This window comes from Zalophus californianus, chromosome 5 (assembly GCF_009762305.2).
Source record: "Zalophus californianus isolate mZalCal1 chromosome 5, mZalCal1.pri.v2, whole genome shotgun sequence".
Classification (NCBI taxonomy): domain Eukaryota; kingdom Metazoa; phylum Chordata; class Mammalia; order Carnivora; family Otariidae; genus Zalophus; species Zalophus californianus.
In genome coordinates, this window is record NC_045599.1 from 20,582,989 (window position 1) to 20,601,708 (window position 18,720).

Here is an 18,720-nt window from a genome sequence, read left to right on the forward strand (position 1 = left end):
CGGCTGAAGCATCAGATCTGAAGACACTAAATGAGGAGAAAGTGCTCTTTCTAAGGAGAGATGTTAGAGTATTCTCATAAGACTTATTAAAGGTAGCAGAATTTGCCTATCAATGTCCATCTCCCACTTCCAGCCCACATAAGAGAAGGCTAGAGATTCATGAAGGAGTTTATTTAAAGGGAATTTACAGAAGTGGAGAAGGTGGTGACATAATGCTCCCTGCCTCTGCCTCCCATAGGTCCCTGGCCTGTGGGAAGGGAAATGGCTTCTCACCAGCAGATGGCTTCCTGGTGAGTATATCAGAGACCAGCCTTATGCCACCACTGAAGCTGAGTGCAAGAAAATTCTTGGCAGAAATTAGCACTAATTCCTAGATTTGGGAGAAATTCAACAGGCAGCCTCATGCCTGTTGAGGGACATGCCATGAGGGACATGCCATGACAGGGACAATCATTACAGGACAAGAAGGGACCACGGCATTTGTTCAGACCTGAGTAGAAATAAATTTGAAATTTCTGTGGCCAGGCGACACCTTAGGGAGTAGTAACAAGGCATGAAATACCTGAAGGGGCCTCACCTAAGAAAACTGACTGTAGCCAAGTGCTCCCAGGAGGAAGCATCTACAGTATATAATGTTGGGGTCCGGGGTATCTGAGGAAAGGCCCACAATGCTCATTAACCTGCATGAGGGAAGAGTAGAGGGTGGAAGGGGGAGTGGAAGGCACTAGTTAGTCAATATCTATGCGACAGAAGGGAACAGAGAAGTAGAATACAACTCAAAACCTTTGCAGGGTCTGTGTTGGTCAGCGTGGGCCATCATAACAAAACACCATACCCTGGGTGGCTTAAATAAGAGAAATTTATTTCTCACCATTCTGGAGGTTAGGAAGTCCAAGATCAAGGTGCCAACCAGTTTGATTACTGGGAAAAGCTCTCTTCTTGGTTTGCAAATGACCATCTGGTCATAGTGTCCTCACATGGTAGAAAGGGAGAGGGAGCTCTCCGATGTCTCTTCTTATGCAGGCACGAATCCTCTCGTATCAGGGCCCCACCCTTATGACTTCATTTAACCTTAATGACTTCTGCAAAGGCCCTAGCTCCAAATGCAGTCACACTGAGGGGTAGGCCTTCCACCTTTGAATTCTGGGAGGAAACAATTCCGTCCACAGCAGTGGCATTTAAAAACAAACAAACAAACGAACGAACAAAACAAATAAATGGACTGTGGGAAGGCATCTGATGAAAATAAAATCATAGGTGCACTCTCTATCCACACACAAAATGTCTTAAAGATAAGAGGTTGGGAGAAAAAGTGTCTGATTTTCCGCTTAACTCTTCTCTGAGGAAAAGAAATGGGAAATGATCTGTAAGTACAAAAACATGCCAGAAGGGAAGTTCATTAGAAAAACAAATCACAATGAGGAAAAGAAGAAAAGGAAACAGGGAGCATGAGCCTATTGTGTTCATAAGAAACTATATAACTAATTGAATGCATATGGAGTCTATGGTTGATTTATGGTGGGAAATAAATTTAAATACAAATGCCATGTTACAAATGATGTAGGATCTTAAACTTCAAAACTTTGAGTTTGTAGAATACATAAGTATGTAGAAAAGTTTTAAAAAACTGACTTGAAGAAAGAGAAATTATAGAAAGGAAAAATTGAACTGTGCACTTACTGCATTTATAAGAACCTGATTTATAACCAAATCTTTGAGGAAAATTTGTTGGCCTGCTTGAAAGAATAAAAGAAAATGTAAATATGCCAGATAAATGGGTGGGTTATTTATTATAAACTCTAAAATAGTCCGTGCTTCTTAAAGGAAAGAAAAAACTACAGTGAGATACGAATTTAAAGTAATAAAGTTCAAGATGGTAGACTCTGCATATGCCTTTGCCTCTTCTCCTTTGAAACTCATTAAAATGGCAGTTAAAAAAGACACAAGGAAGTAAATTCATAAAAGTGCTGAGAACATATGGGACATCAATGGACCAGATATTTTTGCAGATTTCTGGATGACAAGAGTAGGGAATAGAATGGTTCTATGTATACATGAAAGCAGAGGGAGCCATCACTCAAACCATGATCAGAAGGGAGGGCTGAAGCAGGAAGTTAATCGTGGAATTCTCCAGAAAGCGCAAGTAAAAAGAGCAGGAGGACCAATTGCCAAAATTTTTAAATGCCATAAAATAGACAGAAAATAAAGTTGAGACATCCTTTGGACGATACAGCAGAAAGGACGAAGACATTGAAAATGGGAACAAAAAGATAAGAGACATATAAAATCAATCCAGGTTGGCCAGTGTCTGATTAACTGAAATCCTATAAAAAGACACAGAGATACAAAGGAAGATTCCATTTTACCCTGATTAGGGGCCTGGGGGCATGTAATAGAATCCAAAAGAAAAGAAATGGAATCCTAGCACACTACAGGTCTCGGCAGTAAAAAATAATTACATACTTACAGTAATATAAGAGATTGATTATTTTTAGCCTCCAAGGCAAGAAACATAGTCAGAGAGCACAGAATGTACGGTTGTAATTGCAGGACAGAATGTAAATGTTACCAACCTTGACAATATAAAAGCCAAAATTAAATTGAAGGAACAGGGGAAGAAAAAAAAATGTAAAGAGGCAGGCGAGAGAGTGAAAGGACTTAACGTTTTCATCCCAGAGCAAAATCAAGTCAATTGACTAACGTAGAGGGAACAAGAGCTAGGATTATTGATACATTTTCTAAAGTTGTGAAAAGAACCAAAAGTAAAACTGAGAATACTAATGTAACTACCAAAGCTAAGGAAAAGGGTGAGGGAGTCAAAGCATCATCTCTCACAGCAGGGAGTAAGGGGAAATTGTCCAAGATCATTAAATTAAGAAATAGGGGTGGGTGGATTTTTTTCAGTAAATACCAGAATTTCTTTTTAATGATTCAAAGAGATGCTGGTGGAAATGAGCCTGGGAATGTGAGGAAGAGGGCAGGAGGGTTTCCCTCCTCATCTACCTTCCTGATTTCTTACCTTGGGTCTATATTACTTGGACAAAAACAAATACATAAGAACCAATTCACCAAAACTTAAATATTAAGCCAAGCCAACTGTCTCCTTTTTCCAATGCTGAGTGAAGTCAGGGCCATAACCAGGAGCGGGAAGCAGATTTAAATCTTGCAAGAAACTGACTGAAGAGTAAAACAGCCAATGTAAATAACTCAAAAGAAATGTATGGGAACTGAAATAAACAAACAAAAAACATCTTTTATCCTGTCTCCTTTCTCTCTCTCTCTCTCACACACACACACCCCACAGAATTTGCACATATGATTATACCCCTGTATCTGTTGAGAAACGCAACACACTGTAATGACTATTTCTTCATAGATTCAAATGATAAATCCTTGGATAAAAATTAACTCATTCTAAAAATAAATTGTGTGTTCCAAGACACAAAATGTGGAGCAAATGGTAAACATCTTTTCACCAGCTTTCCCAAATAAAATGATCAAAAGAGGCAAATACCCCAACCAGGCTACTTCACCCGGAAGACACTTGATCAATCAAAGCGTGGGTTAGCGAGCTTTCTCTATAAAGGACCGGAGAGTAAATATTTTCGGCTGTGTGGATCATTCTCACCTCTGCCATTGTAGCATGAAAGCTACCAGAGAAAATACACTAATGAATGGGCCTGGGTGTGTTGCAATAAAACGTATCTACAAAACAGGTTGTGGGCAGTATTTGGCCCAGGGGATACAGTTTGCCCACTAAACTAAACTGAACTAAAGGATCCAGAACATTAAGGCAATTTCCAATTATTAAAAGGAAAGCACATAATCCACAACCTAAATCACTTCTGGCTAATATTACAATAACAAACAATATCCCATCGATTAGTGCTAATCGATGAACTAAAGGATCCAGAACATTAAGGCAATTTCCAATTATTAAAAGGAAAGCACATAATCCACAACCTAAATCACTTCTGGCTAATATTACAATAACAAACAATATCCCATCGATTAGTGCTAATCGATGAACTAAAGGATCCAGAACATTAAGGCAATTTCCAATTATTAAAAGGAAAGCACATAATCCACAACCTAAATCACTTCTGGCTAATATTACAATAACAAACAATATCCCATCGATTAGTGCTATATGTAATTCCTGATGTTCAAGTGCCTTTTGAATAAGCTCTGGTCAAGAAAGAGCTAAAACATATCCATTCCATTCCCCTTCCCGTCCCATCATTCACACAACAATAAAAGAAAAACAATGATCAAGTCAGCTGTCTCTGGTTAAGGGCCCCTTTTAGACAGCTAACATATTCGATCTCCTATTTCTCCATCAAAATGAGAAGCCCAAGGGCTTCAACTTTCGTTACATTTGAAAATATCATTAAAGGAAAAACTGTGCCCCTCTCTCAATGCCATCTAGCTTTAAATGGCTCACAAGGGATGTTAAGTGCTTGAAACAGCCGACATTGGGTAAACATAGAGATGAGCACCTGACCAGGACAGAGATGGCTCGCTGAATCTGTAACCTTAATCACAATCAAATCACATTAGTGAAGCCAGTTGGTGTTCCAGGGGTCTAACTGAATACTAAGTTTGTTTGTTTGTTTAATGAATGGGCAGTGTGGATAAAAAGCAAGATTCAAATATCAAATCAGCTTCCACATGAAAATCCTGATTATATTTGTGATGGCTGTGAGCAAAATGGTGTCCTAAATAGAATTCTAGATAGCATTAATGATATGACCAAAAGGATGAAAAATCACAAGTGACAAGGAAAAGCACATTTGTTATGTGACAAAAAAAAAGAGTAACAAGGGATATCAGGATATCCTCCAACCACACAAAGGAATCCTCAAAACTGACTTGGGCAGCTCCTGTCAGATACTACATGATTATAATTACAATGCCCAAGTGCAAAGGGGAAAGACACACAAACCTTACAAATCACAGGGTATCCAAGCTTGAAGGAGACTGACAACAATAACCCTTGGCACGTGTACAAAAGATTTAATTCTAACTAAAATGAATGTTGTATAACAGTAGAAGACAGGTTTGGGCAAAGCCTATTTTATTTCGTGTTTTGTTTGGTTTTGTGTTGGTAGCTTTAGAGAAAAATAAGCTCATGAACATACCCAGTAAATACACTCCTGGGTACACACTAGCATGTATAAGAACAAAGCTGGGGAGGCAGTCTGAGATTCAGTAAGATTTTTTAAATGATCAATTCTCTCTGCAACTACTCCAAATCCTTCATAGACAAAGGATATTTCCCAATTCTAACCAGAAGAAAAATATTATGACCCACACACAAAGCTTATTTGCTCAAATCCCGCCCCAATCTTCACAGATACTTTTTAATCAACATGCAAATGAGGCATGCTTCCCTGCAAAATTACTGGTTCCTTACTTAATTTTAGCATTAAAATAATTGTCACCTAAAGACTCTTCCTTAGCCCAAAAGCTTTCAACATGTGAAAACTGTATGAGCACGACTCAGCCAAACATACACATTCATTAAAAGAAATAGGAGAGACCACCATTATAAATGAAGGCTTCTTTTTCCTAGGAAAAAAACTGCAAAATAAAAGTAGGTCTAAAAGAACACCCAGTCCCCTTTCTTGTCAGTCCTGCCTTTGCTCACTTTGTTCAGGTACACACAGTGTCCTATGAAATGACCCACATTCTTGATATTTCTTGGTCCCTATTTTGTCAAAACTGCCTATTATCCCAAGTCTGGGGTGACCAGCTAAAGATCTGAGAAAGTAGTTCAACCAAAGCTGTCACTGACTGGAAAGGAGAGTTTAGCCCTTCCCAAATAGCAAATGCATTTAACAGAAACCCTCCATGCTGTGGGCATCCCTGGGTCCTGTGACTGAGTCAATGGGGCGAACAGCTCAGGGCCAAGGGGCCTTAAGCATCTGTGGAGTCACACCATCTACTCCGTCTTCAAGCTGACCTACACATATACCAGCAATGTCCAGTGGACTAATCGATGTGGACTCTGTTTGGTGACGGGAGTTCATGATAAAAGGCCAGAGAAAAGAGTTCTCCATGACAGAGAGAGATGTAAACCAGATAAACTCATCTGTGGACAGAGTGGTCGAGATCACTGGTGAACTGGCATCTTGAAGCAAGACATCTCTTATACAGTGTCAGTTTGAAGTTCATTTTTAAATCTCCATGAGGCTATAAGCTTGTATTTTCTAAAACATATTAAATGAATGTTTAAAAGCTAATATGTTTAGGGCACCTGGGTGGCACAATCAGTTAAGTGTGCAACTCTTGGTTTCAGCTCAGGTCATGATCTCAGGGTTGTGTGATCGAGCCCCGTGTCGGGCCCCACACTCAGTGCGGAGTCTGCTTCAGATTCTCTCTCTTCCTCTGCCTGTGCCCCTACCTGCTCCCTCTTTCTCTCTCTAAAATAAATAAGTGAATCTTTTTTTAAACAAAGTTAATATGTTTGACATAGATTGGTGATGGATAGATGGTGGATACATTTCATACACTTATGTATTTATCCCATTATATTATAGAGAAGAGAACAGAATTAGTATTTCTCAAAATGGATCCAAGAACCACATGTATCGGAATCACTGGCTATTTCTTTTAAAACACATATTCCTGGGCCCCACCATAAAGTTTCTGATACAGAATGTTTGGGCGAGCCAAAAGATCTGCACTTTCAGTAGATTCCCTAAATGATTGTAATGACGGTATTTCCAGGGAATACTGTTATACTGCTTCCAGGTCATATTTTGTTTATTGATGCCCAACATCATGGCAACATGCAAAATCTCTTCAGAAATAAGGTAAGAGTTTCAAAACCAACAATGTGAAAACAGTAGTCATCCCCTCCTAAGACCACCAGGACACTTGTCTTGGTGACAATGACAGCACAAGAAACAAATGAAAACATTCAGCCCTCTTGATTGCCTAGACTGGAATCTGGTATACGGTCACTTCTCCCTCATTTTAGTGGTTAAAGCAGCCACAGGGCCAAACCCAAAGTCACACATAGAGCACTATCTATTTGATAAGGATGGATACATGAAGACACATGTCAAATATGATCAAGTAAGTGTTGACAGGGTAGGCAGAAATGGGGTGGGGCTCTGAGATGAAGAGTAATTAAATGAGTAATTAAAACAAGAAGGAGCCTTATAAAGCCCAATGAAAATAATGTTCAATAAATCAAGTAATTTAACTCAATATTCAATCAAGTAACTGAATATTCTGCAAATGAATTTTGCACACACTCCCCCAAAAAAGGGAAAAAAGAAAAAGAAAACAAACATCTTCAGACTGTTGCAGTAACTTACTCAGGTGACTGACTTCTCTAGGTGAAGTTACTGACCTACCAATGATGTCTGAGCTTAGGCTAGAAATCATTCCTCTCCCAGCTCTGCCCTGTGGGTTCTCCTCTCTGAAATAACATCCACCAGTCCTGCAACTAACACTGAAATTATTATAGTCTATTTTTAAAACAAGTTAATTTTTTTAACAAGATATTAAGTGAGTGCTTAAAATATTTCCCATCTTTGAGTCTGATTTGATGATCCTTCAAGAAACTTATGATAGGAACTTAAATAGGCAAGATAAACCAACTACATAAAATAGAGAAAGAACACATCATTCATATTTGATGAATACTGTATTTCATCAACTATCCTTTTCTTTCAGCCTGGGTACTAGGCTCTGCAAAGGATGTGAGTCAGGGGAGGGGGTCACACGGCAAGGACCCAGAAGAGATACAAAGTATAAAGGATTTCAAAGAAAGGAAAGATCACCTTAAGGAAATCAGAAAAGCTTTTGTAGAGTAAACGGCACAGATGAGCCTTGAAAGACAGGTAAAATTTCAATTGGTTCAGATCTAGAAAATAAAAAGAGGGAGAAATCTGGCGGGAAGAACACCATGAACAAGATATACAACTAGAGGTTAGAAATAAATTGTGTACATCACAGCATAGAGGTTGAAACAATCAATATATCAAACATCCCACATGAGTTAACCACCTCATCAGAGGCTAGAAATACAAAAATTAATAGAACCTGAGTCCCCCTCTTGAAGAACTCACAGTATGAAGAGAAGCACATTGAGTTCTTGATGGATGAGCTCAGAGGATAATCAGCAATGTGACAGCAGAGCCGTGAAACAAGGCTGCACATTGGAAGGAGAAGAAGGAAAAGCCAAGGGGAGAAGGTTACACAGGAAGGACCTGGGCAAAAACACTTGCAACTTTCATTTACACCACACTCAAAGATCAAACAGTCCTCATAAAGTTAAAACTACACCAAGTTGCTATTTCTCACCGGTTAGGCTGACAGAAAACCCCATGCCTGGCAGTTGAGAGTACTGTTTGCAAGGCTCTAAGGAAATCAGGGCTCTCACATGTTGCTGGAGGAAATGCAAAAATGGTACAATCCCTTGGAGTGGGAGGATTTAGCAATATCTAAAATAGCTTTTTTTAAAAGATATATTTATTTATTTTAGAAAGAAAGAGAGAGCGAGCGAGAGTGGGACCAGGGACAGAGGGAGAGGGAGAGAGAAAGAATCTCAAGGAGACTCTTGGCTGAGCACAGAGCCTGACTCGGGGCTCGACCCCACGACCCTGAGATCATGACCTGAGCTAAAATCAAGAGTCAGATGCTTAACTGACTGAGCCACCCAGGCGCCCCTAGAATGCCTTAAATTACATCCGTAGTTTGCATTGTACTCCAGGGGAGAGTGCTCCTCTAGATCTAATTACCACTTGGCAAAAAATTTGGAGAAGAGAAGGAAGGACATATTGAAAACACCCAAGGATACAATTAGCCAGATTCAGTATGAGTAAAATTCTAACAGATAAATGATTCCTATTCCAAAATAGACGGCATGAACAGGGGAACTGAATTCAGACTGATTCCTGAATAATTCTAAGGAATTATCATTAATGCTTAGATGTGCTAATGCCATCAGGGTTTTGTTTTTTTTGTTTGTTTTTTTTAGATTTTTTACATTTGAGATACACGTTAAATTATTTATAATTCAAATAATATGCAGTCTGAGATTTGCTTTAATACCCTTAAAAGTAAAGTATGGGGAGATAAGAAAATCAAAGCAGCAAAGTGTTGACCATTATTGAAACTGGCTGAGAGGTAAACAGGGATTTATTATACCATTTTTGCTTCTCCTGTAGATATTTGAAATGTCTTATAGCTGAAAAGTTTTTTTAAAAAGGAATTACTGAAATATAACAGTATCATCTGGAGACTGCCATGTCTTTGATGCTACCAGAAGGGAAAAGTGAACATCAGCTTCTAGGACTGCAGAAAGATCCAGGAAGAGAGCACTCAGGAAAACCACCGGGCTTATCCATTTCTAGGACAATTACAGTCTGACAAAAGGTGATAGAAAAGTCAGATTGCAAAAGCCTGGAAGAAGAGGTCAAGCGGATGAAATGGCAAAAATATAGAGAGACAATTCTTATAAGTTTTCCAGCCATTATCGAAAAGACAGAAATTGGATATAGAATACAATCAAGGATCAGGATGATTAATAATTAAATACCACAGTATCACTGAGTCAGTCGCATATTTCTGAAAGTCACTAAATCTTCAAAAGTATTATAATATGGAAATGGCACTAGGTTAGGAATCAGAATATCTAGATTCTAATTGCAAACATTGACTGGAAAAGCATACCCATCAGTGGAAAAAAAAAAAAAAAAAGGAGTAGTTTTGAAGATGTAAAACTCTAGGAATGTGGTTTGGGATCATCCTTCCTTCAAGGTACCTAAGAAGTGGGGAGGCTGTGGGCCATAACAAAGAGCCAGGAGAGTGAAATCCAATGTCTTGTTCAACCAGCGGGCTCAACCACCATCTCTGCTTTGTACATGAGCAGAGATGGAGGGATCCCTCAAACCAGAAACAGAAACAAGGAACCAGGCCCAGACTGGAGTATGAGTCTGCCTCTGGTTACTGCAAGGAAGTAATTTATTACCACCAGGCTATGGGGAAAGTTGGCTCTGACTTGGTCCACATGTCCCCTACCGTGAACTATCTCCAGATGTTGGCTAGAACTGCTATGCATCATCAAAAAGTTGAACAAGTCTGAAACATCTCCTGAATAAGCTCCAGGCAAGTTTGAGGGCAAAGGTCAAGTGTGAGGACAGGAATTCCTGGGGCCCACAGCTCTAACCTGTTAGTTCTTTCATCTGACTCCAAATAAATACCTTGTAACAGAAAGTATATCATCAATTCATTTATTCAACAAACATTCCTTGAGGCCCTAATATGCGTGAGACGCCATGCTACGCGTTAGAGATGGAAAAGTAAATGCTCTTCAACGTAATAGCACTAACACTCACAACGGTGTCAATACAGTTTTGGATGCAAGGGAGCTTTACTTATAGGTGAGGAGGACGGGAGAAGAGTCCTGATGAGCCAACATGAAAATATCTTCCTGACTCAGAAGGAGCTGATCTGTTTACCCCACACCTTGGGAGAAAACCAGGAAGCAGGTTCTAGCAGAAAGCGATTACAAAGCAACCGCAACCTATAAAGGAATACAGAGAAAATAATTAATTTCATAGAAAACTGGGGGAAGGGGGGATGCACACAGAGAAATACAAAGGAAAACAATTGCACAAAAGATAATGTACTTTATCAACACTTCCCATTTTGAGTAGATAATGACTTCCCCTGGTCCTGGCAAGAGACTTTGCATAGGATTTAGAATGTGGAAGTAGTTAAAACACCCATCTACTTCAGGCTAGAAGGAGCATTGCCAAATTTCATCTGTAACTAGACAGAGCAGACTGTGGATCAGAAAATTACAAATGTGCTCAAGTCTAGGCTCTTCTAAGTTCTAGGATACTTTCCCTTGTCTTTTTTCAGAAAATACACTACACTTTATCTTGAACACTACCACTTTACCTTGATTAGACGGGCCAAGTATGTTCTCACCTTGGTCAAAATCGCAAAAGGAACATAGGATGGGGGGGGGTCCCACCTCTTCTCCAAAGTAAGGTCCTGGAACTGGACTAGCTCAGAAACTGGCAAGACTGATGTATTTTATGTAGCAGAAGAGTTAAATCAAAGATGGATGAAGTTGGATTCTGCTTGCACAGTAGGCAATTTCCATAGAAATTCACCGTATAATCAACTCGAGGAAGAAGCTCCTTGCTCAGCTGCTCCTTGGTCTCCACTTCACAGAACAACTCCATCACACAGGTACACAACTCTCGCATCCTTCACTAGGTACTTGCCTAGGTTCCACCTTACTTGACGTGATTGGTTTGATAGGCAATTCCCCTACCTGACAGAAGAGGGCAATGTGGAGCTTTTGGCTTGCACAGGTTCAGCCCCTTGTTAAGCTCAGTGTTAACAATTCTGAGCATAAACACACAAATGTATGTTCTATCATCCAGAAGTGCAATATCAGAAAAACATTCAGCATATAAAGAAGACAAAGATGGGGAGCACTCATGTAAAAAAGAAATAAGAAAGGAAAAAAAAAGCATCGGAAAGGGCTATAAGTCAGGGGGTGGGAGTATGAATGACCAGACCCATGCAGATAATATTCTGTCTCAGTTAATCACATGCTCATGTGCTTCCTTCTTGAACTCGCTGTGACAATGTCATTTGTCCATCTTTTGTTTATTTCACTTCATGAGCTCCTTGTCATTTAATTAATGCTTTTAAATGAAACATGAAATTTTTTTATCAGTTCATTTGAAAATATATTCTGACTTCTTAATCTCTCTCTTCTTTAACCAGAAGATTTCTATAGCTTACATTACAAGAAATGACAAGGGCAATTATCATTAAAAACTGAGCAGAACAAAGCTATGGTAATGAGGAGTGCTACAATTCATTCACCAAGACGTTAGGTGATAAAAGGATAAAATGAACCTACCTCTGTCTTTCTGATAACAAAGCAATTACAACTTGTAAAGTAATACAGAGAAAATAATAATTTAATAGAAAACTGAAAGAATGGTAGGCACAGAAAAATACAAAGGAAAACAACTCTGCACAAAAGATAATTCATTTTATCAAAACTTTCCATTAGGAGTCGAAAAAGACTTGCCAAAAATGTCAGGATGCATGGCAATATTTTTCCCAGGAAAAATAATTTTCTCTTATTAGTATTCAGAAGGGTGCTAGCAGAATGATACAGTGAGAAAAGTTCAATCTGTCTTTGGAAGTAGTAAGCAATAAAGCACAAGGAGAGGGAAAGCAAGGATAGTATTAATACACACACACATGCACGCACACACGCACACACACACGCAGATGCACATACACGCACGCACATGCACACATACACACAGGCACATGCACGCACACACACGCAGATGCACATTCACATACAGACATACACAGATTTATACACTCATACACACAACATCAACATACGAAGGCTTAAGTTAGCATTCTAAGAATCACAGACCAGAGACCCCAGGATTAACTTTCCGAGCAAACAAATGACATTTGGACAAAGTGAGAGGCAGAGGCCCTTATGACCTTCAAAGATGCGTGGGAGTCCTCCAGCTGCCCGGACGGGATCAGCAGTCCCAGTGCGGGGCCCGAAACACCCCGTTGGCAGAGCGCCCCTCTGGGGACCAGTGCCACTTTAAGACCTGCTGCTTGAAAAGTGTTAAGCAAGGATCATCAGCATCAAACCGACAACCAAGGCATCCAAGCTTCTGGTTGTAGCCCTGAAACTCACTCCCGGAGTCTTCAATCACCCCCATTGTTTCGTGTCTAAATTGCGGATGGCACTGCTTACCTGTCAGGGAGGCCGTGCAGATCGGGTAATGATTACAAAGTACTCTGGAGCTCAGTATTAAATGTTACAGAACACAACACAGGCCAGACTCTGGCCTACCCAGCTGACTCGGGCTCCGTCCCTCTCCCGTCACAAATCATGTCACTCTCCCAGGTGTTCTGATTGTCAAAGAAGAAGCCTGGCAATCAGGCTTTCCTTCCCACATTTAGGGAAGGTTGTGTCTTCCCACAATAGCTGTGATAGTGGTGCTAAAGCGGATACAAAGAATGTATGTCCTTTATGAATGAAGAACAAAAGCAGAAAGCTGAAGTGAGTGTTTTTCTGTTCCCTGCATAAAGAATGCATTTCTCTCTTCCTCTCTCTCTCTCTGTCTGTCTCTCTCTACCTCCTCTCCACTCCCTTTCCCATGCTCCCTTTTTCTCATTCCTGCTTTTGCAGGCTCTTTCATGCATACACTTATTCTTAACGGTAGCTTCTCAACTTTACTATGAAATAGTAAATATTTGAAATTGATGACATGTCCCATGTATGTATAGCATAACATGTCAGCCCTTCCCAAAGCCCCCACAGTCCAGGAATGGCCCGTCACCATGACGACCTGTAAACCTACACATGATGAACATGTGGTAATTCAGTGTCGTCCCTCATCAGATGCTTGAATCCCCTCCATGACACGCTTACATGCCTCCAGTGATGATGAACTCACTCTACTCGCGGCCTGTCCCACTGACAAAATTCTTACTTGACAGTTTTGTATGTTGGTCTAAAATCTGGTTCCCGATTGTTTTCGTCCTTGTTTTAGTTATGCACTTTGGAGTCACACAAATATCTAATCCCTTGTCTCTTTAAATATCTAATAGCAATTATCTACCCCGTCAAAACTCTACAAAGCCTGGCTCGGAATTCTTCAAAGCTTTGCCGTTACCAGCACAGATAGAGCTTACTTGATCTTCGCAAAGGACAGCCCTGTTTTGACAGCCACAGGGTCATTTTTTTTTTTTAAAGATTCATTGATCGATTTTAGAGAGAGAAAGAGCGAGCTGGTCAAGGGGCAGAGGCAGAGGGATAGAGAGATTCCACAAGCAGACACCCCACGCTCTGCAGACTCCCCACCGAGTCTGGAGCCAGACCTGGGGCTCGATCCAAGACCATGACCTGAGCTGAAACTGACTCAACCAACTGAGCCACCCAGGGGCCCCCCAGGATCATTTTTAATGGAATCAGGATCTTACTTCAATATTAAGGGCTTTAGCAATGTGTGCTTCTTTCTGGGGGCACATTCAGATAAGTGAGGAGAGCAGAAGCGGGCAGGAGTTTCCAGGGGTGTCAGGGACAGGTGGGGCTGCGGCGGTGTGACCACACAGCTAGCCAGCAAGTTTGCTTGGCTTGAGAAGAGGCTCTGTGCTCTGGGAAAAGAGCTGCAGGTTGGTGGGCAGGAGGTGGATACACGTCAAGGAGAATGCAAAGCTCAAGAATGGTTTGAAATTGATGACATGAGCAATAAAAGTTGCAAATGTCTGCTGTATTTGGTTATCACTAATTTTCTAAGGTTTGGGGAGACTATAAAAGTCATTATTTTACCAAATATTTAAGGAGTGTTTGTTAAGCACCGACTGCTGCACAGGCACTCTTCCAGGCCCTGGGAACTCCGATAGACCTTTAAAGTCCTTGCCCTCATGGAATTTACATTCTAGTGAAGGACACGGACAGCATACAAGTAAATACACACAGATTACCGTGGAGTGCTCTCTAGAAAAAGAAAGCCATTTCTTTTTAGTCTCTTTTATCTTTATGCTTCTTATCCCTAAAATGAGCATAACCATCCTTAAAACATAATGCTATTGGAAGAATTAAATTAGGTAACATAACTAGCACCTGGCACAAAGTAGTTGCTCAACTTATCACTAAGGCTATTACGTGACTTTGGCCACCCACTTTTTTTCCCTGCCCCAAAGAGGGTTTGTGACCAGCAATCTATGGGGAGGAAGAAGTTGGGGAGCTACACGTTACCGGCTCCCCAGTTCTGCCTATTCTGTAGCCAGATGAGTCTTGTGCCACGTAATCCACACCAAGAGACAGGCTGCTAATGGTCATGTCTCCAGAGAAGAATACGATGGCTATTAATGTTTCCTCCTGCCCTGCATCCACATCCTGACTTCACCTTGGGAAACTACCCTTCCTCACACTCAGCTCACACTCGGCTCACTCGGCTTACCAGTGAAGAGAGTCTGATCCAAGAACCAAATCTCCAACCCTCCGTGATTGTTTGGGGGTAAGCCCAGTGACCAGGCATGGCCCCCCCAGATAAAACCCTAGATCCTGCTGTGCAAGTATCAGGAAGTGGTACATTTTTTCCACAGAACTTAAAATAGGGTGAATGTGAACTTGGATCTTCAAGGGGCCCTTTGTTCTGACAACACAGAGGGGAGAAGAGCCAAACGAGGGCAGGAGACTGGGTCTGGAGAGAGATGTGGGCCCACTAAAGTCACACTTGAAGCCAATGAATATATGAAACAATACATCCCCTTTTTTATTTAAGCTAGTTTGAATTTCAATTGGAGCTTCCGGCAGTTGAGGTTGAAAAAGTGCTTCTTCTAAGTTTAGCTACAAGCTTATCAAATTTTCCTACAGCAAGCATGGCCCGGATGTGGATGGAAGAAAGGTTAAGTGGTTCTTCAAGGACTTTTCAGTGACTGTTCCAAAGCCATACGTAGTTCAGTGTAGGGTGGCTAGGGTAGTAGGGGGACACGGGGTGCTGGCTTCCAGTCAGCTACTTTACCCTCTCAATACCAACCAGGGCAGACCTCCTGGGCTGGGCTTTTCCATTCAACACAGATGTCCTCCACGTACTCTGCGTGCACCGTGCTCATTCTCTCCTTCCTCCTTTGCTTCTGTTCTTCCCACAACCATTCATCCACCTCCCAAAGCTAACACCAGAAGTATCCACCCCACTCCCCACTCCTTCTTTCCCAGAACCCTCCACAGCTCTCTGTGCCGGGGTCCTCCTCTCCCTCCTGACATGCAAGTCCATCACTCCCAGCTCCAAACGTCAGCAGCTTTTCTTGATTTCCTGGGTTAGTGAAACTCTACGGAAAGTAACGTCTCTCTAACATAATATCCAGTAAGGAGAGAAGCTACAGCTGCTTTCCCCAGAGGATCTAAAATCTAAAAACATTTTGACTCGGAAACTGAAATTATCTTAAAAGCATAAGTCTGCTTTTTTCTATTAGAAATTCCTATGACTACTAGGGGCACCTGGGTGGCTCAGTTGGTTAAGCATCGGATTCCTGATCTCAGCTCAGGTCTTGATCTCAGGGTTGTGAGTTTAAGCCCCATGTTGGGCTCCACACTGGACGTAGAGCCTACAAAGAAAGAAAGAGAGAGAGAGAGAGAGAGAAAGAAAGAAAGAAAGAAAGAAAGAAAGAAAGAAAGAAAGAAAGAAAGAAAGAAAGAAAGAAAGAAAGAAATTAATTCCTATTACTCCTATAAACGTAAGTTCTGCATTCTTTGAAAAGTAACACTTTTTTCTTATTGTCTTCCTCTTGACCATTCCCTAACTTTCATCGTAGAGCATTCTCCAAGCCAAGTAGCTTTTCTCTGACTCTTATGAGGGACCAGGCACATGTTTCAGATAATCTCCTCACATTGCCATTATTAACTTCTCTTTTGTAGTGCAGAAATAGCTCACCAGACTTTTCTCTGGACTAAAGGAAGTACTCTTCAAATGGCCTAGGGCTCTTTGTTTGGCTATGATGCTCACCCAGTAACCCTTTGCCCCTCCTTCAGATTTCCTGGTTTCTGGGGTGCCCAGAAATAATACATTCCGGTCTCTGGAAAGGAATATCCACTCCTATCAATTAATAAGTTGATTTACACACCTCATGAGTTTGGACAGTGTGAGCTGGTATCTCGAAAACTATCAGCTTCTGGATATCTTGTTGGATGAAATTTCTAGATCAACAAAGCTGGAATCAATGTTTAGATGTAATAACTCACCAATACACCACCTCGTGCTACTTACCCCATTATATAATCCAACCAGCAGCTCTAGAGGTATCTGTACATTTCAGCTCTCTCTAACAGCAAGACACAGTTTTGGGGACCTGCGGTTGGGAGATGGAGGGAAGAATCATGGAAAGTGAATGACTAAATACCAATAGACTCACAAATGTCTTACACCTCTCTGTTGGGATGCTCAGGTGAGCTTTCCCCGGAGATCCCTTTTCATAAGGAACCTTAGACCTCAGTGAGCCCTGATGTTCAGGCAGGGGTGTATACCTGACGTTCATCTCCTTTTTCCTACAGCTCCCATTCTCAAAAAACTCCCACTTGTCTTGCTTCAGTTTTCTTTAAGCTCCTACCCTTAGTTTGCCTTTCTTCCATTTTTCCACTTGGATTTAAAAGGATAGTTGCTCTGATTGTTAGATATAAATGTACTCTGATACAATCCAACAGACATTTAATATAAGATAGCTAAGAAACCAGTATCTTGACCTCATCATGGGGAGAGGCATTCCTACACACCCAGTGGGAAGTGTGCGTTCACTGGTGACAAGAAGTAGGCTGGACAGAGAAGCCATTCTGTAGTGAAGTAAAATTAGAAGAACAAAAGGAGCAAAGGTAAGAGTTTACACATGTACATAGGGTATATGGGCAGAGGGAGACCAGTGTACTAGTGAGACTTCTCAACTGGTTCAGAGGGTTCATTTTTTAATAAGTGGAGATTGTGTTGGATTACCAAGGCAAAATGAGATCACAGAAACTCTGAAAGCTAGATTGAAATGTATACTCCAGGGGGCACCTGGGTGGCTCAGTTGGTTAAGCGACTGCCTTTGGCTCAGGTCATGATCCCAGGGTCCTGGGATCGAGCCCCACATCGGGCTCCCTGCTCGGCGGGAAGCCTGCTTCTCCCTCTCCCACTCCCCCTGCTTGTGTTCCCTCTCTCGCTGTCTCTCTCTCTCTGTCAATTAAATAAAATCTTAAAAGAAAAAAGGAAAGAAGTGTATACTCCACCATCCTAGGTGATAGGAACCAACCATGGGTTCTTAAGAAAAGAATCAACAAATCTCAGCTAGAAATAGGAATCAGGCAACAATAAACAGGAAAGGTTTGGAAAGAATGGACCTAAAGTAGAAAAGACACTCCAAGAGCTGTTGCAGTAATTCAGATCCTCATGTGATTTTTTTTAAATATTAAAAATAAGTAAGTGTACAATGTTCAACTATCTATGAGAAGAAATCAAAGTTTTTCCTAGTGATTTAACCTAAAACACCAGATGAATATCCAGTACCACACATCTCTACCACCACCAGCAAACATCACCGAGGGGACAGTAGATGTTTGCCAGCATGCTAAACTCAGATATGAATACAACCTCTCACGTTAATTCTTTGCAGCATTCATGCCCAGGCAAGAATCAATAAAGATATCTCAGCATCTCTAATCTTTAAGTGTTTTTTATATGTTGTGCTCATAAAGAATGTACTCTCAGATAGACATGGATGGTAAGGAAATTAAGGGGTTTTGTTTTTTTTTTCCTCTCCATACATGGAGCATTTCATTTGTTCTTTTTAAATGACAAATCTACTTAGGGACAATGAGATCAATGTGTTAGTGCAGCTACAGATAGAGTAAATAAAGTCTATAGGTTCTCCGTATAATCAAACGGGGCTAAGGGTGATTTCCTATATACCATTTAGACATTTTCCCTATGTCATCTCTGGAGTAATTTTTTGGACTCATCTCAAAAAAAATAAAACACTGCTTAAAAAGTAACATTTCACTAAAAGGCACGTTTTTCCTTCTTCTTCTTGTTAAGAGTGTTAAGATAAACACTGTACTTTCAGCAGATAAATAATCATTCCAAGAGACAGAAAATATTCTTGACATTTTTACAATAACAGGTTATTAATATAATTCACTGTGGCTGAAAGCCTGCA

At 40.8% G+C, this 18,720-nt stretch overlaps 1 long non-coding RNA gene across 1 annotated transcript in view; it reads right to left on the reverse strand.

Moving 5' to 3' along the window:
- Positions 1–10,278: 10,278 nt before the first annotated feature.
- The window catches only part of LOC113928926, a 166,211-nt gene continuing 157,769 nt past the window's right edge, over positions 10,279–18,720 (reverse strand). The window contains exons 2-3 of the long non-coding RNA XR_003522027.2: positions 16,803–16,884; positions 10,279–10,543 (exon numbers count right to left, since the gene is read on the reverse strand). This is a non-coding gene — a long non-coding RNA (uncharacterized LOC113928926). The remainder of the gene's footprint in view (positions 10,544–16,802; positions 16,885–18,720) is intronic.